A 27,947-nucleotide genomic window follows, 5' to 3' on the forward strand; every position below is an offset into this window, starting at 1 on the left:
GGACAGGGAGTCAGCGGGCAGGTGTTGGGGGTACAGGGGATCAAAGGGCAGGGGCGGGGACAGGGGGTGAGAGGGCAGGGGTTGGAGTGCGGGGAGATGGGGTTGGAGGGCAGGAATTGAGGGGCGTAGGGGGTGAGAGGGCAGGGGTTGGAGGGCAAGGACAGGGGTCAGAGGGCAGGGGTTGAGGGGTGCAGTGAGTGAGGGATGGCGGATGAGGGGAAGGACACAGAGTTACCCACACCAGTTAGTCCCAAAGCTGGCAGCTGATTAGAATAATTCATTTGCACAGCCAGTGTTACCCACACTATTCATTGACTTCACACCTATTCCCTCGATAGGCCGATCACCCAGAGTTTGAAAAGAGCCTGTGGCATAAAAGTTGAGGGCCACAGTGACCCTGATACAGGAAGAGCTGTCAGTGCTCTGGTGCGAGTCTGGAGTTGTGACATCGCTTGGTGACATCAGTCAGTGACATCTTCCGGCGACATCGCTCGCTGACATCGCTCGCTGACATCACGCGGTGACATCGCTCGCTGACATCAATCAGTGACATCAGTCAGTGACATCTTCCGGCGACATCGCTCGCTGACATCGCTCGCTGACATCACGCGGTGACATCAATCAGTGACATCAATCAGTGACATTGCTCAGTGACATCCCACGGTGACAACACATGTCATCATCATCATAGGCAGTCCCTTGAAATCGAGGAAGACTTACTTCCACTCTAAAAGTGAGTTCTCAGGTGACTGTATAGTCCAATACGGGAAAACCTGCTTGACAAATCTTCTAGAATTTTTTGAGGATGTAACTAGTAGAGTGGACAAGGGGGAGCCAGTGGATGTGGTGTATTTAGACTTTCAAAAGGCTTTTGACAAGGTCCCACAAGGGATTAGTGTGCAAAATTAAAGCACGTGGTATTGGGGTAATGTACTGACGTGAATAAAGAACTGGTTGGCAGACAGGAAGCAGAGAGTTGGAATAAACGGGTCCTTTTCAGAATGGCAGGCAGTCACTAGTGGGGTACCGCAAGGTTCAGTGCTGGGGCCCCAGCTATTTACAAGATACATGCAATTCCTTCGTCTAAATCATTAATGTAATATCTCCAAGTTTGCAGATGACACTAAGCTGGGTGGCAGTGTGAGCTGTGTAGAGGATGCTAAGAGGTTGCAGGGTGACTTGGACAGGTTAGGTGAGTGGGTAAATACATGGCAGATGTGGTATAATGTGGATAAATGTGAGGTTATCCACTTTGGTAGTAAAAACAGGGAGGCAGAATATTATCTGAATGGTGACAGATTGGTAAAGGGGGAGGTGCAACAAGACCTGGGTGTCATGTTACATCAGTCATTGAAGGTTGGCATACAGGTGCAGCAGGCGGTGAAGAAGACAAATGGCATGTTGGCCTTCATAGCGAGAGGATTCAAGTATAGGAGCAGGGAGGTCTTATTAAAGTTGTACAGGGCCTTGGTAAGGCCACACCTTGAATATTGTGTACAGTTTTGGTCTCCTAATCTGAAGAAAGACATTCTTGCTATTGAGGGAGTGCAGCGAAGGTTCACCAGACTGATTCCCAGGATGACAGGACTGACATATGAAAGACTGGATCGACTAGGCTTGCATTCAATGGAATTGAGAAGAATGAGAGGGGATCTCATAGAAAAATATAACATTGTGACGGGATTGGACAGGTTAGATGCAGGAAGAATGTTCTTGATGTTGGGGAAGTCCAGAACCAGGGGTCACAGTCTAAGGATAAGGGGTAAGCCATTTAGGACCGAGATGAGGAGAAACTTCTTCACTGAGTTGTGGGCATGTGGAATTCTCTACCACAGAAAGTTGTTGGGGCCAGTTCGTTAGATATATTCAAAAGGGCCCTCACGGCTAAAGGGATCAAGGGGTATGGGGAGAAATCAGGAATGGGGTGCTGAAATGCATGATCAGCCATGATCATATTGAATAGTGGTACAGGCTTGCATGGCTGAATGGCCTACTCCTGTACCTATTTTCTATGTTTCTATGTTTCTATTACAGCCTCTGTCACAGGTGGGACAGACAGTGGTTGAAGGAAAGGGTGGGTGGGACTGGTTTGCCACATGCTCTTTCCGCTGCCTGCGCTTGGTTTCTGCATGCTCTCGGCTACGAGACTCGAGGTGCTCAGCACCCTCCGGAGTGCTCTTCCTCCACTTAGGGCGGACTTGGGCCAGGGATTCCCAGGTTCCGGTGGGGATGTTGCACTTTATCAAGGAGGCTTTGAGGGTGTCCTTGAAACAGTTCCTCTGCCCACCTGGGGCTCACTTGCCGTGTAGGAGTTCCGAGTAGAGCGCTTATTTTGGGAGTCTCATGTCGGGCATGCGGACACTGTGGCCTGCCCAATGAAGCTGGTCGAGTGTGGTCAGTGCTTTGGTGCTGGGGCTGTTGGCCTGATTGAGAACACTACACTGACGTTGGTGCGTCTATCCTCCCAGTGGACTTGCAGGATCTTGCGGATGCAGCGCTGGTGGTACCTCTCCAGCGCTTTGAGATATCTGCTGTATATGGTCCACGTCTCTGAGCCATATAGGAGGGTGGGTATCACTACTGCCCTGTAGACCATAAGCTTGGTGCCAGATTTAAGGTGCTGGTCTTGAAAACCTCTCGTCCTCAGGCGACCGAAGGCTGTGCTGGCACACTGGAGGCGGTGTTGGACCTCGTCATCGATGTCTGCTCTTGTTGATAGTAAGTTCCCGAGGTATGGAAAATGGTCCACGTTGTCCAAAGTCGCGCCATGGATTTTGATGACCGGGGTGGGGGGCAGTGCTGTGTGGCGGGGTCAGGTTGGTGGTAAACATCCTTTGTCTTACGGATGTTTAGTGTAAGACCCATGCTTTCGTACGCCTCGGTGAAGATGTTGACGATGGCTTGGACGATGGCAAGAGACGTAGTTCAATGACAGAGGATGGGATGACCTGTAAGGTTTTTGCTTTCCTTGTCCTTACTACATTTCTTTGACTCTGGGATTTACAGGAACAAAATATACACGACACAAAGGTTCAGGCTCAACTCAAAACTATTAATTTATTAAAACCAACAAAACCCCTTCGAGATTTGATTGCAACATACACTATTGTTTGCATGCCAGACACGAGACTCGCAAAGCAAGCGCTCTACTCGGAACTCCTTCACGGCAAACGAGCCAAAGGTGGGCAGAGGAAACATTGCAAGAACGCCCTCAAAGCCTCCCTGATAAAGTGCAACATCCTCACTGACACCTGGGAGTCCCTGGCCAAAAACCGCGCTAAATGGAGGAAGTACATCCGGGAGGGCGCTGAGCACCTCGAGTCTCATCGCCGAAAGCATGCAGAAATCAAGCGCAGGCAGCGGAAAGAGCGTGCGTAAAAGCAGTCCCACCCACCCCTTCCCTCAATGACTATCTGTCCCACCTGTGACACGGACTGTGGTTCTCATATTGGACTGTTTAGTCACCTAAGGACCCATTTTTAGAGTGGAAGTAAGTCTTCCTCGATTCCGAGGGACTGCCTATGATGGTGATGACAACCACCCAATCCGGCTGGTTATTACCAATGCCGATTGTGGGCCCTGGAGCTGGGAATGACCAGTCCCCGTCCATCTTCACCTGACTGCCGCAGTCCTCGAGAATGAGAGTGTCTTCCTGTTGTTTCCCTGTCCATGTCTGTTATGTCTGTAATGTACCTATGAATGACTCCACGAGGCAATGTGTTGTATTCAAACTGTAGTGACCTTGGTCCTTTATTTGTAACCCCAGAGTGAGGCAGCCGCATGGTGGCTATCCTTTTATACAGCCCCTGCTACCAGGGCAGGAAACCCCGGTCTCCACCTCTAGTGCTGCCAGCATGTATATACACAGTGGAAACCTTATTAATAGTACATCAGGTAAACAAGTCTCCGTCTTATTTAACTATACAGTGACTACACAGAGAGTATATCTATAGTCTGCATATATAACAATGTCCTTCCGTCTTAAAGTCGTTTTATTACAAAGTCCTTCCCCAACCGTAGTTTCAGTTGCAGGGCTTCTAAATGGCTGACATTCACACATCATCAACCGGTAATTCAACCACCAGACACATGCAGAGTCTGCGAGATTGAAGGTGACTCCTCATCTTGTTTCCTGCTCCCTGAAATACACATTTAACGTAGTTTCCTCTTATTGGTGATCGGTGGGTCTGGTTGTTGGCTCACAGATAAACGTTTTTCTGATTCAGGCCATGAAGTTAATCTGACCTCATTGTTTGAGTGAAACCTAGAGCATTGTCCAGATGCTAATTTCTCCTATCAAAATCAATCGAGGCTTGCTCAAAATTCCAGGCCACATATTTCCATGAATGCTCCTTTACATACTCAATCAGAAAAGCTTTAAAACATTCCAATGTCCAGTATCAATGTCCTTCATCGATTCAAAACCGTAGTTGGCTGTCGCCTTTTCCTGTACTTCAAGTTTTAATCTCCAGACCCTGGCATCTTCCTGTGCCCTGAGCCAAATATCTTTGCAAACCTCACAGATCTAGCCTGGAGGCGACGAAGGTCGAACAGATTCCCATTGGTTCTATACTTTAGTTCCACTCCGTTGGGGAGCTTGTTGAGATTGAGATGGAGCATTGCAGCGAGGAAGATTGAGAAGAGCATTGGCGCGGTGACACAGCCCTGCTTGACCCCGGTCCAGACGTGGATTGGGTCTGTGGTGGATCCATTGCTCAGGATCACGGCTTGCATGTCGACGTGGAGCAGGCGGAGGATGGTGACAAACTTCTGGGGGCAGCCGGAATGGAGGAGGACGCTCCATAGTCCCTCGCGGTTAACAGCGTCGAAGGCCTTTGTGAGGTCAAAAAAGGCCAAACAAGGGTTGGTGCTGTTCCCTGCATTTCTCTTGTAGTTGTCGCGCAGTTAAGATCATGTCTGTTGTACCCCTTAGTGGACGGAATCCACATTGTGACTCTGGGAGGAGCTCTTCAGCCACAGGGTGAAGCCATGGTTGAGGCAATGACTTTCCCAGTGGACGACAGCAGGGAGATTCCTCTGTAGTTGCCGCAGTCGGACTTGTCCCCTTTTTTGAAGATGGTCACGATTACGGCATCTCTGAGATCTCCTGGCATGCACTCCTCCTTCCAGATAAGAGAGATGAGGTCATGCATTCATGCCAATAGTGCTTCTCTGCCATACTTTAGTGCCTCACTGGGGATTCCATCCGCTCCTGATGCCTTGTTTTTGAGCTGACGGATGGCCTTTTCTACCTCATGCAGGTTGGGGTTCTGCTGAGATGGTGACACGTAGCATGCTGCGGATGGAATCGAGGACACTTGTGTCGAAGGCAGAGTCTCGATTTAAGGGGATCTTCGAAGTACTCCTTCCAGCGTGCCATCGCAGGGTCTTCGCTCGGTGACGTCGCTCAGTGACTCCCTGAAGATCCACTGTGGGCCTGGCCTTATGAACAGCGCCCTCCTTCCCCAACTGCCCCCCCATCCTCCCCCTCTTCCTACCCCTCCTCCAACCTCTCTCCCCTCCTTGGTCTCCAGCTCCCAACCTCCTCTTGCTAAAGCTGCGGTAAACGTGGAGGTTGTTTGGATACTGGAAAAGGTAAAACTAGATAAAAGGGAGATACTAGAAAGGCTGGCAGTACTTCAATCAGATAGGATGCATCCTAGGTTGCTGAGGGAAGTAAGGGTGGAAATTGTGGAGGTACTGGCCACAATCTTCCAATCCTCCTTAGATACCGGGGTGGTGCCAGAGGACAGGAGGATTGCAAATGTTAAACCCTTGTTCAAAAAAAGGGGAGAAGGATAAACCCGGCAATTACAGGTCAGTCAGTTTAACGTTGGTGCTGGGGAAGCTTTTAGAAACAATAATCCGGGTGAAAATTAACAGCCACTTGGACAAGCGTGGACTAATAAAGGATTTATTAAAGGCAAATTGTGTTTGACTAACTATAATGTGTTTTTTTAATGAGGTAACAGAGAGGTTGGATGGGGGCAGTGTTGTCTATATGGACTTCCAAAAAGCATTTGATAAAGTGCCACATATTAGGCTTGTTAGTAAAATTGAAGCCCATGGGATAACACGGGCAGTAGCAGCTTGGATACAACATTGGCTAAGGGATAGAAAACAGAGAGTAGTGGTGAACGGGTGTTTATTGGACTGGATGGAGGTATACCGTGGTATTCCCCAGGGTTCAGTACTAGAACCACTGCTAATTTTGATATACATTAATTGCTTGGTCTTGGGGGTACAGGGCACTATTTCAAAATTTGCAGATGACATGAGACTTGGAAGTGTAGAGAACAGTGAGGAAGCTAGTATTAGATTTCAAGAGGACATAGACAGGCTGGTGGAATGGGTAGATACTCACAAGGCAGATTAAATTCAATGCAGAGAAGTGTGAGGTGACGTTTTGGTAGGAAGAATGAGGAGAGAGAATACATACTAAATGGTACAATTTTAAAGGGGGTGCAAGAACAGAGAGATAAGGGGGTGTTTGTGCACAATTCTTTGAAGATGGCAGGACAGGTTAACAAAGCAGTTACTAAAGGATATGGGATCCTGGGCTATATAAACAGAGGCACAGAGTATAAAAACCAGGAAGCTATGCTAAGCCTGTATAAAACACTAGTTCAGCCCCAGCTAGAGTATTGTGTCCAATTCTGGGCCCCACACTTTAGGAAGGACGTGAAGGCTTTTGAGAGGGTACAGATGAGATTTACTAGAATGGTTCCAGGGATGAGGGAGTACAGTTACATAGATAGACTGGGGAGTCTGGGGTTGTTCTCCATAAAGCAGAGAAGGCTCACGGAGATTTATAGAGGTGCTTTAAATCATGAAGGTTTTAGATACAGTACATAAAGAGAAATTGTTTCCAATGGTGGAAGGGTCGATAACACGAGAGCACAGAATTAAGGTGATTGGCAAAAACAACAGAGGTAACATGAGGAAAAACTATTTTTACGCACGAGTGGTTATGATTTGGAATGCACTGTCCGATAGGGTGGTGGACACAGATTCAATAGTAGCCTTCAAAAAGGAATTGGATAAATACTTGAAGGAGAATAAATTGCCGGGATATGGGGAAAGAGCGGGGTAGTGGGACTGACTGGATTGATCTTCGATAGAACCGGTGCAGATTCGATGGGCTGAATGGCCTCCCTCTGTGCTGTACTATTCTATGATTCTTTAATAGGCCACTAACACACACTGGTTAGGTTCACAGTGGAAGGGTCGTCACATGGGTGAGGTGCTGGTGGCGGGGGAGCACTGGGTATCTGTAGAACTGAACCCCAACCCTAGTCCGTGCCATCGCAAGGGTTAACACCACCAAACACTCACTGCAGCTATTTCATGTTAACTTCTTGGTGATTCACATTTGTTTCTGCGCATATTTATTATAATGTGCATTACCTCACCTTCATTTACATGAAACCCACCCGTACTGCATCAGCATATGACATCAGTGATGTCAGTAACCAAGGCAACAGCTCCTGCAAGGCCTTTGATGGGCCAAGTGCCACCCAGAATGATTGTGAGCTCAGAATGACTCCCCCTCCTCCCTCACCCCATCCGATACCTCAAGCTCTTAACCATCTCCTGCCACATATACTTCTTGGCGGCTTTCAAATTTAACTGTCTGACTCCAAAACCGCAAAAGGTTTTGTTGCATAAGTTTAACATTGATCAATCTTAAATTGTGACTGCATTCATGAAAAATGATCAAAGAACCTCCTGGCTGTGAGCATGTTGATTAGATGATGTTAGGTACTGGGGCCTTACGTTGTCCATTGGCTCACTTCGCCCACCAAGCAAACAGGTGGTAAAATGAAAGCAGCTCATCCTCAATGGCCTTTGCACACCACAGAGCGATTGCCAATAAGGTCCCTGACCTTGGCCTCACCTTCAGTCACACAAAGAGCCAGCACCATGCCCACAGCCAAAGAGAGAGAGCTGTCTTCATATGGCACCTCATCACATCCTCCTCATATCCTCATCACATCTTCATTAAATCTTCTGAAACTGGGGAAGGTGCCCATCTGGAGTAGGGCATGGGACAGGGTCAAGGGTGGATCTTTAGAGAGGGCACATGCTCTTACTATAGCCAACCTTACTTACCCCATCGTACCCTACCCTACCATGCTTACCCCCTCTTAATCTACCCTACCCCATTTTAACCTACCTCTACCTACTCTACCCCATCTTACCCTACCCTCCCTTCGCTAGCCTATCTTACCCTACCCCTGCCTACCCTATCCCATTCTATCTCACCGCACCAATCTTACCCCATCTTAATCTACCCTATCCCATCTTACCCTACCTCTCCCTACTACATCCCATCTTACCCTACCCCTCTGTATCCTACCCCATCTTACCCTACCTCTCCCTACCACATCCCATCTTACCCTACCCCTCTGTATCCTACCCCATCTTACCCTACCTCTCCCTACCACATCCCATCTTACCCTACCCCTCCTTATCCTACCCCATCTTACCCTACCTCTCCCTACCACATCCCATCTTACCCTACCCCTCCGTATCCTACCCCATCTTACCCTACCCCTCCCTACTCTACCCCATCTTACCCTGTGCCTCCCTTCCCTAGCCCATCTTACTCTGGGATAAATGATTTTTCCTGCTCACTGGATGGAAATCATTGGGAGAGAGGTGTAGGGATCTGGTAGCTGGGAGCTTTGGGTAGGGATCACTGGGAAGGCAATTTGTGGAGTTATGGACACTGGACCCAGGATCTAGGCATAAGGGCAGGAAGTCCTGAAGAGAGGTTTGCTCAGGTCCAGGGTGAATGAAGAATTGGATCTGGGGCTGAGTGGGGCCAGAGTCTGGTTACATTGGGCAGATGTGATTGGGCAGCCTTGATAGGGAGTGAGGCCCAGGAGAAAGGGGGCTGTACTTTCCTCAGCCCCCCCTCCATCAGGAACCCTCCCAGCACGTCTCCTCTTGTTCTTGTCCTCCCTTATACCATTGACTGTGCTATTAGCCTTTCTTGACTGTTCTATCTTTAATAAACTTAAGTTTGAATCAACAAACAGAATTTAATTCATAAAACGTCATCTTTTATGTTTCCTGAACTTGGAGCCAAAAATAAAGGGGGGTTTGCTGTGATCGACATGAGCAGCAACCTATAAGAGGGGTCCAATAATTTGAACTCACTCCATGGTCCAGCACTGACGACCCATCCCTGTAAAACTATGTGTTGGGTGTTAACAATTCCACAGATGTTGCCTGATCGTCTGTGAGGTCAACATTGGACAGCTATTGCTACTGTCAAAGTGAAATAAAGCTTTGGGAATTCAACCTCCAGTTTGTTTTGAAGTACTTTTGAAAATAAAAACAGCAAGTTAGAAATTCTCGCAGAATGAGCGTGCCAATCCCAAATGCCCACTGGAAACCGCATGGGCTCAGACTCCAGGCTATGATTGGTCACTGTCCCGGGGAACAAATACCGAGGTGGAATGTAAGCATTTGAGAGAGGCTGAGGACAACAAGTTACGTTAATACAAAATGAAGAGGACAATTTAATTGTGTAACATTGAAATAGGACGGGATTGTCCAATCCCCCTTCCCCACTGACAACTTTCCAGTAGAAGAGAAATTTCTCAGACTCTGTTAATCTGTTTCCTCTCCTGAGTTCCTGCTGGAAATGATGGGTGATATTCATGTGCATAGACAGCGGGAACAGGTGCATAGTGGCTATGTTAATGGACTAGTAATCAAGAGGCCTGGACTAATGATCTGGAGACATGAGTTCAAATCCCACCATGGCAGCTGGGGAATTTAATTTCAGTCAATTAAATAAACCTGGAATAAAAAGCTGGTATCAATAATGGTGACCGTGAAACTACCGGATTGTCGTAAAACCCCATCTGGTTCACTAATGCCCTCTAGGGAAAGAAATATGTCGTCCTTACCTGGTCTGCCTATATGTGACTCCATAAGAAATAGGAGCAGGAGTAGGCCACCTGGCCCCTTGAGCCTGCTCTGCCATTCAATAAGATCATGGCTGATCTGATCCTGGACTCAGCTCCACTTCCCTGCCCGCTCCCCATAACCCTTTACTCCCTTATCGCTCAAACATCTGTCTATCTCCGCTTTAAATATATTCAATCACCATCAGCTTCTCAAGGGCAATAAACGCTGACCTTGCCAGTGACGCCCATATCCCATGAATGAATAAATATAAGAAAAAGACAGGCGCATTGAAATAATGATTTGCCCCATAGCAAAACTGGACTTCAGGGGCACCCAGATGCCCCAGGTGTTGATATGTTGCATGGGGCTGGAGGGGAGCAGCAAAATCACCCTGAAGCCTATTGAATGTTACAGAGAGATCTGTTGCATGGGCCTAGGTGAAAATTCCAAGAAAAAAGTTTTGCATTAATGAGTCCGTTGACTGGATGCTGTGGCAGAGTCCACAACTTCTGCAGCCGGCAGCTGACCTCCTCCAGCTACACTCCCCAGCAGATCAGGAGTGTTGGGGAGAAGTTTCTCAAAGGTGCACCGCAATTGTGCTACAGTGAAATACCGAGGCTGCGGGTTTTTTTGAATCTGTTATTTTGTTTCTAACTTGGTTATTTTCAGAGATCTTCAGTGGTTGATCGGTTGGTTGTTCACTCCTCTACTTGCTTTTGATTCACACGTCGCAGAACTGATTGGCTCAAATTGGAAGGACAGCAAATCAGCAAAGTGTGATGGGAAAAGTGTGACATTACAGGACTTACAGAACTTAAATGGTGCACTCGTTGACGAAAGGACTGGGGATGGTTAATTGGGGATGTCTACCATATGTTTGTTCTGTATTAGTAACTGTGAAATTAGTTTACACACATTTTTTATCACCTTTGCAGAAAAAAATTAGCCAGCAATAAGGTGGAGCTCTGCAAAACGGGCGGAAGTCCGCCGAAGACTGTTGAATTGCCGGACCTCGAAGAACGCACTGCAGCCCTAACAGGAGCATATGATCACACCGCCACATGTGTTCGTGCCAAACCGGTTATCGCGGAGGGTAAGTCTGCATAATCCCTGGACTGTACTACAGTCATGCCATTCAAAGTTATGCCAATATAATAGAATGGAATGGAATGCTGGGAGCAAGACATGTTGTTAGTTATGACATGAATTTTTGGTTGATCATGCTCTGTCACTTGGAAACCAAACTGTTTTGTTATGTCATGTAGTTTCTGTCTACTTTGCTTATGATAGTTTCATGTAATGATTCTCAGTAATATATGTTTGCTGTCCACAGAAGCCTGCGCAAAGTGAATTGCTCTGACCCCTCTGACCCCTCCCCTCCCCTGTCGCCAACCATTAATGTTATGTTTTTACAGTTGCACAGGTGGAGCCGCCTGCCACTCCCAGAGAGGAGTCATTGGAGGGAATGAGGAATGAAGAGACGGTGGTGGAAGAGATGGAAGAGATGGTGGTGGAAGAGACGGTTGAGGAGAAGGAGGAGAACACTCCTCAAAGCGTTGTAACGGTGGCGGTGGAGGAGGAGGGAGGGGTGGCAGGACTTCAAGGGTCCTTTCTACCTGCGGCCACAGGTTCCTCGTCGGAATCCAACTTTCCTGGATTCCGGTCCGAGGATGCAGGACCAAGCGGCATGCAACGGCACACACCGACCCCCGTGGGGAATCTACGGCAGCTGATCCGGCAAGGTGGGAATGCTGCGAGACAGGCAGATGCGAGCCTGGACATGGTGGGACTGTCTAGGATGAGTATCGACTTGAGTCGAGAGCTCCTCCAGGCCATCGCTGGGTTGTCCACAAACATCGCGGCTTTAGCAGCCCGTCAATCAGAGGACATGGCGGAGCTGATTGTGACAGTGAGGGAGAACACCCAGACCGCCAATGCCAATGCTGTGCGGAAATCGACGGTCCTGGGATATGGCAGTGCACCCCAAGGTGCCATACCACCAATGGTGACAGCTTCTCCAAAACCCCCCACACTTGGCGCTGCCATTGTCGCCCCTCCCCCCCTCCCCCCTCAGCAGTCACGCTCGAGGTGCTCTGCTGCACGACGTACTTGTCCCGACATGGGCAGGGCCAGGGGTATTGATAGTGGGAGGAGGGCCAAGGGTCAGGACCAAGGGTCGGGGGGGGGGGGGATTGGGGAGAAAAGGTGTTGGGAAAGATGGCCACAGGTAAAATCGTGGGAGGATGCAGGGGTGGTTCGAGTGTTGTTTATACTGTTGTTGATAATGTTGTTGTTGATAATGTTTTGTTTTGTAAAATTTTCATTCAGAACAATTATTTTATTTTATTACATTGTTAAAGTTTAATTCAAATTGCAACTTTTATAAAAAAATATATTCAACTAAACCATTCTTGCACAGTGTCTCACTCACTTCTGGACAATGAGGAGTAACGGTCATTGTAAGTGTTGCCAATATTGCCAGTGAAACTACAGGCCCCATTTCTTTTAAAGCACACAAGCATGTTCAGATGTGCACACAATTATCCACAATATAATCAAAATCCCTTAATAACTACTCCAGAAATCACTCAAAATCAATGGAAATCACTAAAAAATACATTCCAACCTGCTGGCAACTTTACACAGCCTTTTCCCCCCAAAGAAGAAAAAAACAAAATGGAGGCATAATGCTGGGACAAGGCAAGATAAGTACCTAAAAAATGGGCGGTACTGATCCGGAGCGGTAGTGGTGTTGATTTCTGGATTCTTTTACCTCAATCTGGTTCAGCAAAATTACTGAAACGAATACCGTTTGTGCTTTAAACAAAGCAAGCTTTTATTTAAAAATCTTATCAGATAGAAGGAATGCAACTCTGATAGAACGCACCCACTTCCTACGGACAAAGTGACGTTACATTGTAAAGGGACGACGGTTATACATTTTCGGCAAAAGATAACAAGATAGGGCTAGAGTGACATCCTAGTTCAGCCTATCTCTTTTGATCCCTCTTTCCCTTTGTCCACTCATAAGCCGACCTAAGTATGGTCTGATTTTAAACAAAGACCTTCTGTTAATGTTTCAGGTTAATAACATGATTTAATAAGACCTTGAGGTTTTTCTGAAAGTTGTGGGTTTTGTTTCAATATGTGTTAGTGTTGTAACATTTCGCAGTCTCGAGTCTGAGGTGTCATGGCTATTCCTCCATGAATTCTTTGTTAGCTTATACTGTCCCTATACAATTCCCACGTTCTCAACTTCAATGTCTCTATACATTTTTAAACATTCACATTGGGCGGTAAATACGGGAACTTAGCGCTGCAGGGGAATTTTCTTCATTTTTTGGGCAAGAAACGTGGGAGGGAGGGCAATGTACAGCAACGCTGGCGGTAATGATATGCCCAAATTACCGCCGGCAATAATCAGGACTAAAATGGGCGGTACAGGGAGGTAATTTGTCTTTCTGGCAAAAACAGGCAGTAATTCGGCGATCCCAATGCAAATTCTAGCCCATAGAGTCTACAGCATGGAAACAGGCCAGTTGGCACAATAGACTGCAAGCATCTGTTGAAGACAAAACATGTTTGACTAACTTGATTGAGTTCTTTGGTGAAGTAATGGAAAAGGTTAGAACCAAAGAATCATACAATGGTTACAGCACAGGAGGAGGCTATTTAGCCCGTCGAGCCCGTGCCGGCTCTCTGCAAGAGCACCTCAGCCAGTCCCACTCCCCTGCCCTTTCCTCGTAGCTTTGCAAATATTTTTCCTTCAGGTACTTATCCAATTCCCTTTTGAAAGCCACGATTGAGTCTGCCTCCACCACCCTATCAGGCAGTGCATTCCAGATCCCAACCACTCGCTGCATAAAAAAGTTTTTGTCGCATTTGGTTCTGCTACCAATCATCTTATCTGTGTCCTCTGATTCTTGACCCTTCTGCCAAAGGGCACAGTTTCTCTCTATCTACTCTGCTTAGACCCTTCATGATTTTCAACACAAATTTATGAAAACAAAATCATGTTTGGCGAATCTGTTAGAGTTTTTTGAGGTTGTAACTAGCAGAATAGATAAGGGGGAACCAGTGGATGTGGTGTATTTGGATTTGCAGAAGGTATTCGATAAGGTTATACACAAAAGGTTATTAAACTAAATTAGAGCTCATGGGATTGGGGCTAATATATTAGCATGGATTGAGGATTGGTTAATGGACAGAAAACAGAGAGTAGGAATAAACGGGTCATTTTCGGTTTGACAGGCTGTAACTAGTGGGGTACCGCAAGGATCAGTGCTTGGGCCCCAGCTATTCACAATCTATATCAATGATTTGGATGAGGAGACCAAATGTAATATATCCAAGTTTGCTGATGATACAAAGCTAGGTGGGAATGTAAGTTGTGAAGAGGATGCAAAGAGGCTTCAAGGGGATATAGACAAGCTAAGTGAGTGGGCAAGAACATGGTAAATGGAATATAATGTGGAGAAATGTGAAGTTCTCCACTTTGGTAGGAAAAATAGAAAAGCAGAGTATTGTTTAAATGGTGAGAGATTTGGAAATGTTGGTGTTCAGAGGGACAGTGCATGAATCCCAAAAAGTTAGTTTGCAGGTGCAGCAGGTAATCAGGAGGGCGAATGGAATGTTGGCCTTCATTGCAAGAGGGATGGAGTACAAAAGCAGGGAGGTCCTGATGCAACTCTACAGGGTATTGGTGAGGCCGCATCTGGAGTACTGCGTGCAGTTTTGGTCGCCTTACTTAAGGAAGGATATACTGGCTTTGGAAAGGGTACAGAGACGATTCACTAGGCTGATTCCGGAGATGAGGGGGTTACCTTATGATGATAGATTGAGTAGATTGGGTCTTTACTCGTTGGAGTTCAGAAGGATGAGTTGTGATCTTATAGAAACATTTAAATTAATGAATGGGATATACAGGATATATTCAGAGAGGTTGTTTCCACTGGTCAGGGAGACTAGAACTAGGGAGCACAGCCTCAAAATACGGGGGAGCCAATTTAAAACCGAGTTGAGAATGAATTTCTTCTCCCAGAGGGTCTGAATCTGTGGAATTCTCTGCCCAAGGAAGCAGTTGAGGCTAGCTCATTGAATGTATTCAAATCACAGATAGATAGATTTTTAACCAATAAGGGAATTAAGGGTTATGGGGAGTGGGCGGGTAAGTGGAGCTGAGTCCATGGCCAGATCAGCCATGATCTTGTTGGGTGGTGGAGCAGGCTCGAGGGGCTTGATGGCCTACTCCTGTTCCTAATTCTTAAGTTCTTCTGTTCTTATGTTCTTATTAATGTTGGGGAGTTCCAGAACCAGGGGTCACAGTCTGGGGATGGGGGGTGGGCCATTTGGGACCGAGATGAGGAGAAGCTTCTTCACCCAGAGAGTGGAGAACTTGTGTATTTCTCTGCCGCATAAAGTTTTGAATTCATTAAATGGCGGTATAGGCTTGAAGGGCCGAATAGCCTACTCCTGCACCTATTTTCTATGTTTCTATGTTTCTATGACCTGGGTGACCTTGTACACGAATCACTGAAAGTTAACATGCAGGTACAGCAATCAATTAAGAAAGCAAATGGTATGTTGGCCTTTATTACAAGAGGATTTAAGTATAAAAGTAAAGACGTCTTACTGCAATTATATAGGGCCCTGATGAGACCACACCTGGAGTATTGTGTACAGTTTTGGTCTCCTTACCTAAGGAAGGATATACTTGCCTTAGAGGGAGTGCAGTGAAGGTTCACCAGACTGATTCCTGGGATGGGGAGATTTTCCTATGAGGAGAGATTGAATAGACTAGGCCTATATTCTCTAGAGTTTAGAAGAATGAGAGGCGATCTCATTGAAACATACAAAATTCTTACAGGGCTTGACAGTATAGATGCAGGGAGGATGTTTCCCCTGGCTTGGGAGTCTAGAACCAGGGGTCAAAGTCTCACAACAAGGGGTTGGCCATTTAGGACTGAGCTGGGGAGTAATCATTGGCATTCTCTACCCCAGAAGGCTGTAGAGAATCAGCTGTGGCTCAGTGGATAACACTCTCGCCTCTGAGTCAAAAGGTTGTGGGTTTAAATCCCACACTAGGGACTAGACTGCAAAAAAAATCTAAGAAAAAAGGGAAGCTTATGACAGATTCAGAAGGCTCAATACTGCAAAAATCTTAGAGGATGCAATTAAAAAGAAAATTACGAAAGCAAGAGAGAGCATGAAAAAATGTTGGCAAGGAAAACCCAAAGGTGTTTTATAAATACATTAAGAGCAAGAGGATAACTAAAAAGAAAATTAAGGGTTATGGGGAGCGGGCGGGTAAGTGGAGCTGAGTCCACGGCCAGATCAGCCATGAACTTGGTGGCAGATTTGAGGGCCTGGTCTTTGAACACTCTTTTCCTCAGGTGGCCGAAGGCTGCACTGGCGCACTGGAGGCGGTGTTGAATCTCGTCGTCAATGTCTGCTCTTGTTGATAAGGGGCTCCTGAGGTATGGGAAATGGTCCACGTTATCCAGGGCAGCGCCTTGGATCTTGATGACTGGGGGGCAGTGCTGTGCGGTTGCGACAGGCTGGTGGAGGACCTTTGTCTTACAGATGTTTAATGTAAAGCCCATACTTTCGTACGCCTCAGTGAATATGTTGACTATGACTTGACGGTCAGCCTCTGTATATGCGCAGACACAGGCGTCGTCCGCGTACTGTAGCTTGACGACAGAGGTTGGGGTGGTCTTAGATCTGGCCTGGAGACAACGAAGGTTGAACAGCTTCTCATTGGTTCTGTAGTTTAGTTCCACTCCAGCGGGGAGCTTGTTGAGTGTGAGGTGGAGCATGGCAGCGAGAAAGACTGAGAAGAGGGTTGGAGCGATGATGCAGCCTTGTTTGACCCTGGTCCGGACATGGATTGGGTCTGTAATGGATCCGTTGGGAAGGATCACGGCTTACATATCATCGTGGAGCAGGCGAAGGATGGTGACAAACTTTTGGGGGAAGCCGAAACGGAGGAGGATGCTCCATAGACCCTGGGGGTTGACAGTGTCAAAGACCTTTGTAAGATCAAAGAAGGCCATGTATAAGGGCTGGCGCTGTTCCCTGCATTTTTCCTGCAGCTGTCGTGCTGTAAAAATCATGTCCTGTGGCTCCTCGGCCACAGAGAGAAGACGGTTGAGGAGGACTCTAGCGACGATTTTCCTCGTGGCTGATAAAAGGGAGATTCCTCTGTAGTTGCCCAGTCGGACTTGTCCCCTTTTTTAAAGATGGCCACGATCACTGCATCTCTGACATCTCACAGCATGCTCTCCTCCCTCCAGATGAGAGAGATGAGGTCATGCATTCGCGCCAAGAGTGCCTCTCCGCCATCCTTCAGTGCCTCAGAGGGGATTCCATCCGCTCCCGTAGCCTTGTTGTTATTAAGCTTTCTTATGGCTTTTTCTACCTCATGCAGGGCTGGGGTTTTACTGAGGTGGTGGCGGGTACCATGTTGCGGGATGGAGTTGAGGACACGTGAGTCAAAGGCAGAGCATCAATTGAGGAGATCTTCAAAGTGCTCCTTTCAGCGGGCCCTGACTGCCTCGGTGTCCTTGATGAGTGTTTCTCCATTCTTGGCCAGCAGTGGGGTGAGCCCTTGGGTGTTTGGGTCGTAGGTGGCCTTGACTGCGGCGAAGAATCCTCACACGTCATGGCTGTCGGCCAGCTGCTGTATCTCCTGTGCTTTCTCCATCCACCATCTGTCCTTTAGGTCCCGAGTTTTTTGTTGGACCTCAGCCTTAAGCCGTCTGTAATGCTGCCTTGCTGCTCCCGCGTTGGGTTGTTGTTTAAGGCTCAGAAATGCCCTGCACTTGCGAGTTATTAGCTCTTGGATCTCCTGGTCATTCTCATCAAACCAGTTCTGGTGTTTCCTGGTTGAGTGACCGAGCGTCTCTTCACAAGCACTGTTATGGAGGCCTGGAGGGCAGACCAAGCGCTGTACGCATTCTGCGTCTCGGGGTCATCAAGGCACGCCAGGTTAGCAGTGAGGCGCCGACTGTATAGGGCTCTCTTAGCTGGGTGTTTGAGTGCCCCGGCATTGACTTTTTTGCGGCACTGCTTCTGCTGCTGTTGCCGCTTTGGGGCAATGTTAATGTTGATGATGGATCGGATTAGGTGGTGGTCCGTCCAGCAGTCGTCAACTCCTGTCATGGCGCGGGTGATGCGCACATCCTTGCGATCCCTGGCCCGGACGATGACATAGTCAAGCAGGTGCCAGTGTTTGGAGCGAGGGTGTTGCCACGATGCCGTGTACTTGTCCCTCTGGCGGAACAAGGTATTGGCAATGACAAGGTCGTGTTCTAGACGTTTTGTCAGGAGTAGGGTACCGCTGGATTTGGTTTTTCCTACCCTCTCTCTGCCGATCTCGCCCCCCCAGAGGGCTATGTCTTTGCCGACCCTGGCGTTGTAGTCACCGAGGAGGATCAGTTTGTCGTCTGTAGGGACGCAGGACAGGGATTTTTCGAGGGTGGAGTAAAAACTCTCTTTGGTCTCATCTGTTGCCTCGAGTGCTGCGGCGTATGCACTGATGACGGTGGCGCATTGATTCCGGGATAGGATGAGTCAGTGGATCATGAAACGTTCGCTAATCCCTCAGGGGGAGTCTTTGAGGCAGTCGACCAGCTCGTTTTGGTAGCGAAACCGACTCCGTGGAGGCAGCGTTCTTTCTCTGGTTTCCCTTTCCAGAAGAAGGTATAACCTCCACCTTGTTCCTTGAGCTGGCCTTCCCCTGCCAGCCGGGTCTTGCTTAGGGCAGCGATGTCGACATCGAAGTGTCTAAGTTCCCAGGCAACTATGGCGGTGCGGCGTTCCGGTCTGTCGCTATTGGAGTTGTCCAGGTCCCGAACTTCATGTTAACGGAGTGGAAGATGCCTGTGCGTGAGTTCTTTTAATGTGGGGTGGCTGTTGCACATGGCTACCACAAGGGTTTAGCCGAGCAAGGTCTTGGTCCAGTGGCAAAGGGGTCCAAGACGACTGGAGACCAGGCACTGCTGTATGAGTCCAGTTGCCTACGGCAAGGTGTTGGCCACAAGCTTGGCGATGAGTAGCGCCCTTCGTTGAGATGGTAGGTGATCCGAGGTTTGCCTGGGAGCAGGCATTGGGAAGGTCAGTGGTCCACTGGTGTTCAGAGTAGAAGGAGGTCAGGGTGGTCACAGCCATTGTGCTCACCACGTTCTGGAGGAGAAGATGGATGCACCAGCCAGGTCTTCAGTGGAAAAGGATAGGCCCAGTCGCCGCTGAAGGGGAGGAGGCCTGATCGTCATTGAAGGAGGAGAGGCCCAGCCCCCGTACAAGGCCCTTGCTTTTAGTGGTATATAACAATGATTTAGACTTGAATGGAGGGGGTATGATTAAAAGGTTTGCAGATGATACAAAAATTGGTTATGTGGTTGATAACGAAGAAAGCTGTAGACTGCAGGAAGATATCGATGAACTGGCAAGGTGGGCAGAACAGTGGCAAATGGAATTCAATCTGGAGAAGTGTGAGGTAATACATTTGGGGAAGGGCTAACAAAGAAAGGGAATACACATTAAATGATAGGATACTGAGAAGTGTAGAGGAACAAACGGACCTTGGAGTGCATGTCCACAGACTCCTGAACGTAGCAGGTTAACGACAACAACAACAACTTGTATGTATATAGTGCCTTTAACATAGTGAAATGTCCCAAGGTGCTTCACGGGAGTATTATGCAATAGAAATTTGACACAGAGCACATAAGTAGAAATTAGCGCAGGTGACCAAAAGTTTTGTCAAAGACATATGTTTTAAGGAGCGCCTTGAAGGAGGAAAGAGAGGTAGAGGCGCGGAGAGGTTTAGGGAGGGAGTTCTAGAGCTTAGGGCCCAGGCAACAGAAGGCACGGCCACCAATGGTTGAGCAATTACAATCGGGGACGCTCAAGAGGGTAGAATTAGAGGAGCACAGACATCCCGGGGGGTTGTGGGGCTGGACGAGATTACAGAGATAGGGAGGGGCGAGGCCATGGAGGGATTTGAAAGTAAGGATGAGAATTTTGAAATCGAGGCGTTGCTTAACCGGAAGCCAATGTAAGTCAGCGAGCACAGGGGTGATGGGTGAGCAGGACTTGGTCTGAGTTAGGACATGGGCAGCCTTTGAGGTCCTGCTTTTTAATCTCCTACCTAACTCCCTAAAATCTGCCTGCAGGACCTCATCTCTCTTTTTACCTATGCCGATGGTACCAATATGTACCACGTCCTCTGGCTGTTCCCCCTCCCCCCTTAGAATGTTCTGCAGCTGCTCAGAAACATTCGTGACCCTGGCACCAGGGAGGCAACATACCTTCCTGGAGTCACGTCTGCGGCCACAGAAACATCTGTCTGTTCTCCTAACTATTGAATCCCCTACCACTATTGCTATCCAGATCTTCCTCCTCCCCCACTGTACAACTGAGCCACCCATGCTGCCATGGACTTGGCTCTAGCTGCACTCCCCAGAGGAACCATTGCCCCCACCACTATTCAGTACTGAATACTGGTTGGAGAGCGAGATGCACGCAGGGGACTCCTGCACTACCTGCCTGGTCCTCCTTGTCTGTCTGACGGTCACCCACTCCCTCTTTGCTTACACTGCGGGGTGACCACCTCTTGAAACGTGTTATCCACGATGCTCTCAGCCTCACGGATGCACCGCAGTGATGCCAACTGCTGCTCAAGCTCCAAAACCCGGAGCTCGAGCTCCTCCAGCTGACGACACTTCCTGTACATGAGGTTATCCAGGACACAGGAAGCATCCTGGCATTCCCACATGGCACAGGATATGCATTCTACGGGACTGAGATGCCCTGCCATGACTCTATTTAAGAGACTATTAACTAATTTAACAGAAATAAACTTAAGACTTTCTTAAAAAAATCACCAGCTACTCACCAATCAGCTCCTTCCCTTGTGCTGACATCACTTTAGGTATTTTCACCTCGCTCACTGTCAATCAGGCTCCCTCTGGGCTCTCGGGCTCTTGGGCCCATCTTTACCTGCGCCCACTCTTCTCGCTCTCCCGCAGGTCCGCTCTCGGGCCGATTATATTAGAGTCCCTAGGTTCGGTGGCTCCATTGCTCGTTTTCAGTCAGACATCCTAACCGTCTTCATGCTCCCCATCAATTCCTGAGGTCACCAAATTCTTCCACTCTGCTTCGATCCACTTCAATTGTGTTACCAAGGTCTGTCTCCAAGCTCACTGGTTCAGCCCCAGGTGGAGTAATGTGTCCAATTCTGGGCACCACACTTTAGGAAGGATTTGAAGGCCTTGGAGAGGGTGCAGAGGAGATTGAACAGAATGGTTCCAGGGATGAGGGACTTCAGTTACATGGATAGACTGGAGAAGCTGGGCTTGTTCTCCTTAGAGCAGAGAAGGTTAAGGGGAGATTTCATAGAGGTGTTCAAAATCATGGAGGACTTTGATAGAGTAAATATGGAGAAAGTGTTTCCACTGGCAGAAGGGTCGGTAACCAGAGGACATAAATTTAAGATCTTTTGTTTCTTTACTTGCCCCATTACCATCTCCTTTAGGTTGTACCATCAACTTTTGTTATTTAATCGCTCCTGCCTTCCACCCTATCAAAGCCTTCCCTTTTGTTCTCTCTTCCTCTCCCCCTTCCCCTACCTCTGTACTTGCTTCAACCCTCTAATATTTGCAATAGTAACTTTAAAGGGGGAACTGGATAAATACTTGAAAAGGAATACATTTTCTGGACTATGGGAAAAGAGCAGGGGAGTGGGACTAATTGGATTGCTCATTCAAAGAGCTGGCACAGGCCTGATGGGTCAAATGGCCTTCTTCTGTGCCGTATCATTCTATATTTATATTTTACGCGAGCTCCCTCTCACTCCAACTATCTCTTCCCACATTGCCCTCACATCATAGTTTTACATTGAATACACAGCTCCCAAACAGGCCATTCGGCCCAACAAGTCTGTGCTGGTGTTTATTCTTCACACCAGTCTTCTCCCAATCCATCTACCTCATCTCAGCCTTTCAGCATATCATTCTCTTCCCTTTCCCCTATATTCTCATCTAGTTTTCTTTTGAAAGTATCTATGCTATTCACCTCAATTGCTCCCTATGCTAGCGAGTTCCACATTCTAACCACTCCCTGATAGATACATTTCTCCTCATTTCCCTATTGGATTTATCAGTGACTATCTTGTATTTAGTTCTCCCACAGGTGGAAAAATTATCTCCACATCTACCCTGTCCAACCCATTCATAATTTTAAGGACCTCGATCAGGCCTCCTCCTAGTCTTCCCATTTCTAAAGGAAACTGTTCAATCTTTCCCGATAGCTTTAATCTTTACCATCTGGTACCATCCTTGTAAATTATTTTTGCACTTTCTCCAGTCCTTTTTATAGTATGGAGGCCAGTAGTGTGCACAGTGCTCTATTCCCTTCTTCCTCTTGGATGCATTAAGCTTCCCCTGAAACGTATCCCTGCTCTCTGCTATAAAAGTCCAAGGAGCAGCGAGTTCCACATTCACACCACACAAATCCCTACTCTTCCTGGGTTGGCACCTTTAATGTCCACTGAACCAGCGGAACAGAAATACGGAGCTTAAATTAATTGTCTGATCGAAAGATAGCACCTCCGGCAGTCCAGCACTCCCTCAGTACTGCCTCTCCAGCAGTGCAGCATTCCCTCAGTACTGTCCCTCCGACAGTGCAGCCCTTCCACAGTACTGCCCCTCCGACAGTGCAGAGCTCCCTCAGTACTGCCCCTCCAACAGTGCAGTGCTCCCTCAGTACTGCCCCTCCGACAGTGCAGCGCTCCCTCAGTACTGCCCCTCCAACAGTGCAGCGCTCCCTCAGTACTGCCCCTCCGACAGTGCAGCACTCCCTCAGTACTGCCCCTCCGACAGTGCAGCATTCCCTCAGTACTGTCCCTCCGACAGTGCAGCCCTCCCACAGTACTGCCGCTCCGACAGTGCAGCGCTCCCCCAGTACTGCCCCTCCAACAGTGCAGCGCTCCCTCAGTACTGCCCCTCCGACAGTGCAGTGCTCCCTCAGTACTGCCCCTTCGACAGTGCTCTGTGGAAGCAGACTATGTGCTGAATTTCCAAGGCTTGGGCTCAAACCCACAACCTTCTGATTTGGGCAAATGAAGCTAACACTTGGTCAGTTTGTGATGCATTTCGGATGCCAGCCTAGAGCAGGATCTGAACAATGACCAGGTGGGCGGGCAGATGGCAGGGATGTTCGTGCCTCATCAGTACTGAGTAATAACGATCTCACCGCCCTGCCATCCCACCCACCCCCCGGGCCCCTCCCACCACTTGGGCCCCTCCCCCGGGTCCCACCCCCTGGGCCCCACCACCCCTCGGGTCCACCCCACCATCACCTCCAAGTTCTCCTCCAAGTCACACACCATCCTGACTTGGAAATATATCGCCATTCCTTCATCGTCGCTGGGTCTAAATCCTGGAACTGCCTTCCTTACTGTGGGAGTACCTTCACCACACGGACTGCAGCGGTTCACGGTGGTGGCTCACCACCACCTTCTCAAGGGAAGTAGAGCCGGTCTTGCCAGCAACGCCCACATCTCGAGAATGTTCAAAATAAAAGTATGCATCTATCCAGACTCCAGCTATGAGAGGGAGAGCTGCAGTTTCTGAAGGGTTAATAATGGGTGCCTGCTGATTAGAATCCTATCCATTAATGTTGAATATTCTGGTCTTCAGTGAGATACATCATGGCCAATTACCTCCGACAAAACCTTCACGTTGCCTTGCCAGTGTGCACAGATGTTAAGTATGAGTAATGCCACCTGACCTGACTCCAGCTCCCCATCACGGTGAAATGACTTGTTTGTTCTGCTTTTAACAACAGATTTGAGATATATTTGGCTGTTTACTTAAGGCTGGGCAAGCACTTTAGCAACTAATTTTGGCAAATAATTATGTAAATGGTTGGGGTCAGAGGGCGTGTGTGAAACAGCTGTGAGTGTCTGGCTGTGCTGCCTGATACAGAAATAATGCCCCATGATTATCTGCACACCATCAGACACCATTAGACAGAGATGGGCTCACCCAATATTTATCTCCTTCATTAGCAAACCCATTTATACTGCAAGATTTAATTTTACATTAGTTGATCAAACATAAATATTTGTATAAAATTTGAAATCCATGAACATGGAAGTTAGATGATTAAATGTACAAATTTGCTCAGGAAGATGAACGAGATTAATACACAGCACACCGCAGTTCACTGATTCACTCCTGTGATGAAAAATATTTATAAATATTTATTAATATAAATACACATAATGATTGCTTCCATTAAAATAGCAGACGGAGGATGTCACATCACCACATTAGTCGGTCGGCAGCTCGATTTCCCCGCTTTCCGGGCCATGCTTACACAAAGAACGGGGCAGTGATCTTAGAAACTTACCTTTCACCTCTGGGATGACCCTTTTCGCTCTGTTAGTTGAACAGAATAAATCTCAAATAATTCTTAAAGGGCACGGAGCAATAATGCACAACTGCCCAAAGGTATACGAATTAAGGCTAAAACAGTCATTTCATTCAGCAGCCCTGAGAATGTTTGATGGGACAGTGTAGAGTGAGCTTTACTCTGTATCTAACCCGTGCTGTACCTGCCCTGGGAGTGTTTGATGGGACAGTATAGAGGGAGCTTTACTCTGGGTCCAGTCCCGGAAGCGAAATTCAGGTACCACCCCTCACAGGAAGTGGAGCTCAATGCCGCGTGCTCCGCTTCCTCTCGGGGCGGAATTGGGGGCAGGATCGGGTGTGGGATCGGGATCAGGGGTGGGATCAGGGACGGGATCAGGGGTACTACACAGATGTGTTTCAACAACCCTCCCCTCCATTAAAGGGGAGGGCCACTGCGAGCTCTGTAAAATGAGGGAGCTGGCTGACCCCTCCTCTTTCACTCCCTCCACATTGCCCTGAAGACCTGGGGCAATGGCTTCCTTCCACTTGCACTTTTCTTCTTCGTTCGACTGCTCCCTCCAATACTACGTCATTGAAATGATGAGCTCTCTCCCTTACAGCAGGATTAGCAGCAGCCATACCAACAGCTTCTTGCAGTACCCCTCAGGACACCTTCCGATGAAGGACTAGTGAAAATGAGCAGCGGCAGCTTGATGGAACCTCCCCTTTAAGAGTTGGAATGAACCAGTGTGAATGATTGAAGGATGATTGCTGAATGCAATCACCTGAAATTGGGTAGCGCTCTGGTGTTAGCACCGCTGCAGTGCCCCACTGAGGTCACTAACGCTTGATTTACCGCCCCCTTCCTTCCTCGGGCGCTAAAGCCCAATTTACAAGAAGTTTAGTTTCATAAAAACATAAGAACATAAGAAATATGAGCAGGAGTAGGCCATACGGCCCCTCGAGCCTGCTCCGCCATTCAATACGATCATGGCTGATCCGATCATGGACTCAGTTCCACTTCCCTGCCCGCTCCCCATAACCCCTTATTCCCTTATCGGTTAAGAAACTGTCTATCTCTGTCTTAAATTTATTCAATGACCCAGCTTGCTTTGCGTTTGGTGCTAAATTTTCAACATTTAAAAACTTAGCGCCCCACAAATCTCTCCCCCTTTGTAATACTTTATAATAGAACTATACCTCACTGGTGTACCTGCTTCGGTATCACAATGCGTGGGATATTTACACCTCGGACAACAGGGCGATTTTTATCACTGCAGATAACTCAGTTTGCGAGACTGATGCATGCTTGGGTAAGTATTTGAACCATTTCACAGTTGATACCTGCACTCGCTGCTCTTAAGTCTTCAGCAACAGAGGCAGCTATAGTGGGCAGTGCAATTAGTGATTGATAATCCATTACCTTACGCACACTTCACTAATAGCTTTCTCACCTGTACCTGTTCCTGTACCGCATAATGCTTCGAGTGCTACTTAACACATCGATTAGTAAATGACTGGAGTATTTGGAGCGTGAATGGCCACAGTTTAGAAAAGAGGGCGTAAAACTGTCACCAGTGTCAGCTGTGACTCAGTGGGTCGCACTCTCACCAGAGTCAGATTGTTGTAGCTTCAAGTCCCACTCCAGGAACTCAAGCACATAGACTGAGACTCCAGTGCAGTACTGAGGGAGAGCTGCACTGTCGGAGGGGCAGTACTGAGGGAGCGCTGCACTGTCGGAGGGGCAGTACTGAGGGAGAGCTGCACTGTTGGAGGGGCAGTACTGAGGGAGAGCTGCACTGTTGGAGGGGCAGTACCGAGGGAGCGCTGCACTGTTGGAGGGGCAGTACCGAGGGATCGCTGCACTGTCGGAGGGGCAGTGCTGAGGGAGCGCCGCACTGGCGGAGGGCCAGTACTGAGGGAGAGCTGCACTGTCGGAGGGGCAGTACTGAGGGAGCGCTGCACTGTCGGAGGGGCAGTACTGAGGGAGAGCTGCACTGTTGGAGGGGCAGTACTGAGGGAGAGCTGCACTGTTGGAGGGGCAGTACCGAGGGAGCGCTGCACTGTTGGAGGGGCAGTACCGAGGGAGCGCTGCACTGTCGGAGGGGCAGTGCTGAGGGAGCGCTGCACTGGCGGAGGGCCAGTACTGAGGGAGAGCTGCAGTATCGGAGGCACAGTACCGAGGGAGCACTGCACTGTCAGAGGGGCAGTACTGAGGGAGCGCCATACTGTCGGAGGGGCAGTACTAAGGGAGTACTGCACTGTCGGAGGGACAGAACTGAGGGAGCGCTGCACTGTCCGAGGGGCAGTACTGAGGGAGCGCTGCACTTTTGGAGGGGCAGTACTGAGGGAGCACCGTGCTGTCTAAGGTGCCGTCTTTCGGATGAGACTTTAAATCGCAGCCCTGTCTGCCCCTCTCAGGTGGACGTAAAAGATCCCATGGTGCTATTTTGAAGGAGAGCAGGGGAGTTATCCATAGTGTCCTGGCCAATATTTATTCCTCAATCAACGTAACAAAACAGATTATCTGGTCATTTTCACATTGCTGTTTGTGGGAGTTTGCTGTGTTCAAATTACTTGCCACGTTTCTCTCATTACAACAGTGACTACACTCCAAAAGTACTTCATTGGCTGTAAAGTGCTTTGAGACGTATGTTGGTTGTGAAAGGCGCTATATAAATGCAAGCCTTTCATTTTTATTTAAGGAAAGGGTTAGGGGCAGGTAAATTGAGTTGACTTTGTACAACATTAAGATATAAATACATCGTAACCTGGAGAGGGTGAGTGAGGATGAGAGAGGGTGAGAGAGGGTGAGAGCGAGAGAGAGATGGTGAGAGAGAGAGAGAGAGAAAGAGATGGGGTGAGAGATGGAGTGAGAGAGAAGAGAGAGCGTGAGAGAGAGTGAGAGGGTGTGAGAGAGTGAGAGGGTGTGAGAGAGTGTGAGAGGGTAAGAGAGGGTGTGAGAGAGTGTGAGAGAGTGTGAGAGGGTGTGAGAGTGTGTGAGAGTGTGAGAGGGTGAGAGAGTGAGAGAGTGAGAGAGAGTGAGAGGGTGTGAGAGAGTTAGAGGGTAAGAGAGGGTGTGAGAGGGCGTGAAGAGAGCAAGAGGGTGTGGGAGAGTGAGAGAACGAGAGGGTGTGAGAGAGTGAGAGAGAGTGAGAGGGTGTGAGAGAGTGAGAGGGTGTGAGAGGGTGTGAGAGAGTGAGAGGGTGTGAGAGAGTGAGAGAGAGTGAGAGAGTGAGAGGGTGTGAGAGGGTGTGAGAGGGTGTGAGAGGGTGTGAGAGAGTGAGAGAGAGTGAGAGGGTGTGAGAGGTTGTGAGAGAGTGAGAGGGTGTGAGAGAGTGAGAGAGAGTGAGAGAGTGAGAGGGTGTGAGAGGGTGTGAGAGAGTGAGAGAGAGTGAGAGGGTGTGAGAGGGTGTGAGAGAATGAGAGGGTGTGAGAGAGTGAGAAGGTAAGAGAGGGTGTGAGAGAGTGAGAGGGTCTGAGATAGTGAGAGGAAAAGGGAGCGGACATGGGAAGGGTGGGGCTTGTACACACACAATAATCTTTCTGCAGTCACAGTGACTGGGATTTCCCAGCCTCCATCGCTTGGCTTTGGGTGTGGTT

This window comes from Pristiophorus japonicus, chromosome 6 (genome assembly GCF_044704955.1).
Source record: "Pristiophorus japonicus isolate sPriJap1 chromosome 6, sPriJap1.hap1, whole genome shotgun sequence".
Classification (NCBI taxonomy): Eukaryota; Metazoa; Chordata; class Chondrichthyes; family Pristiophoridae; genus Pristiophorus; species Pristiophorus japonicus.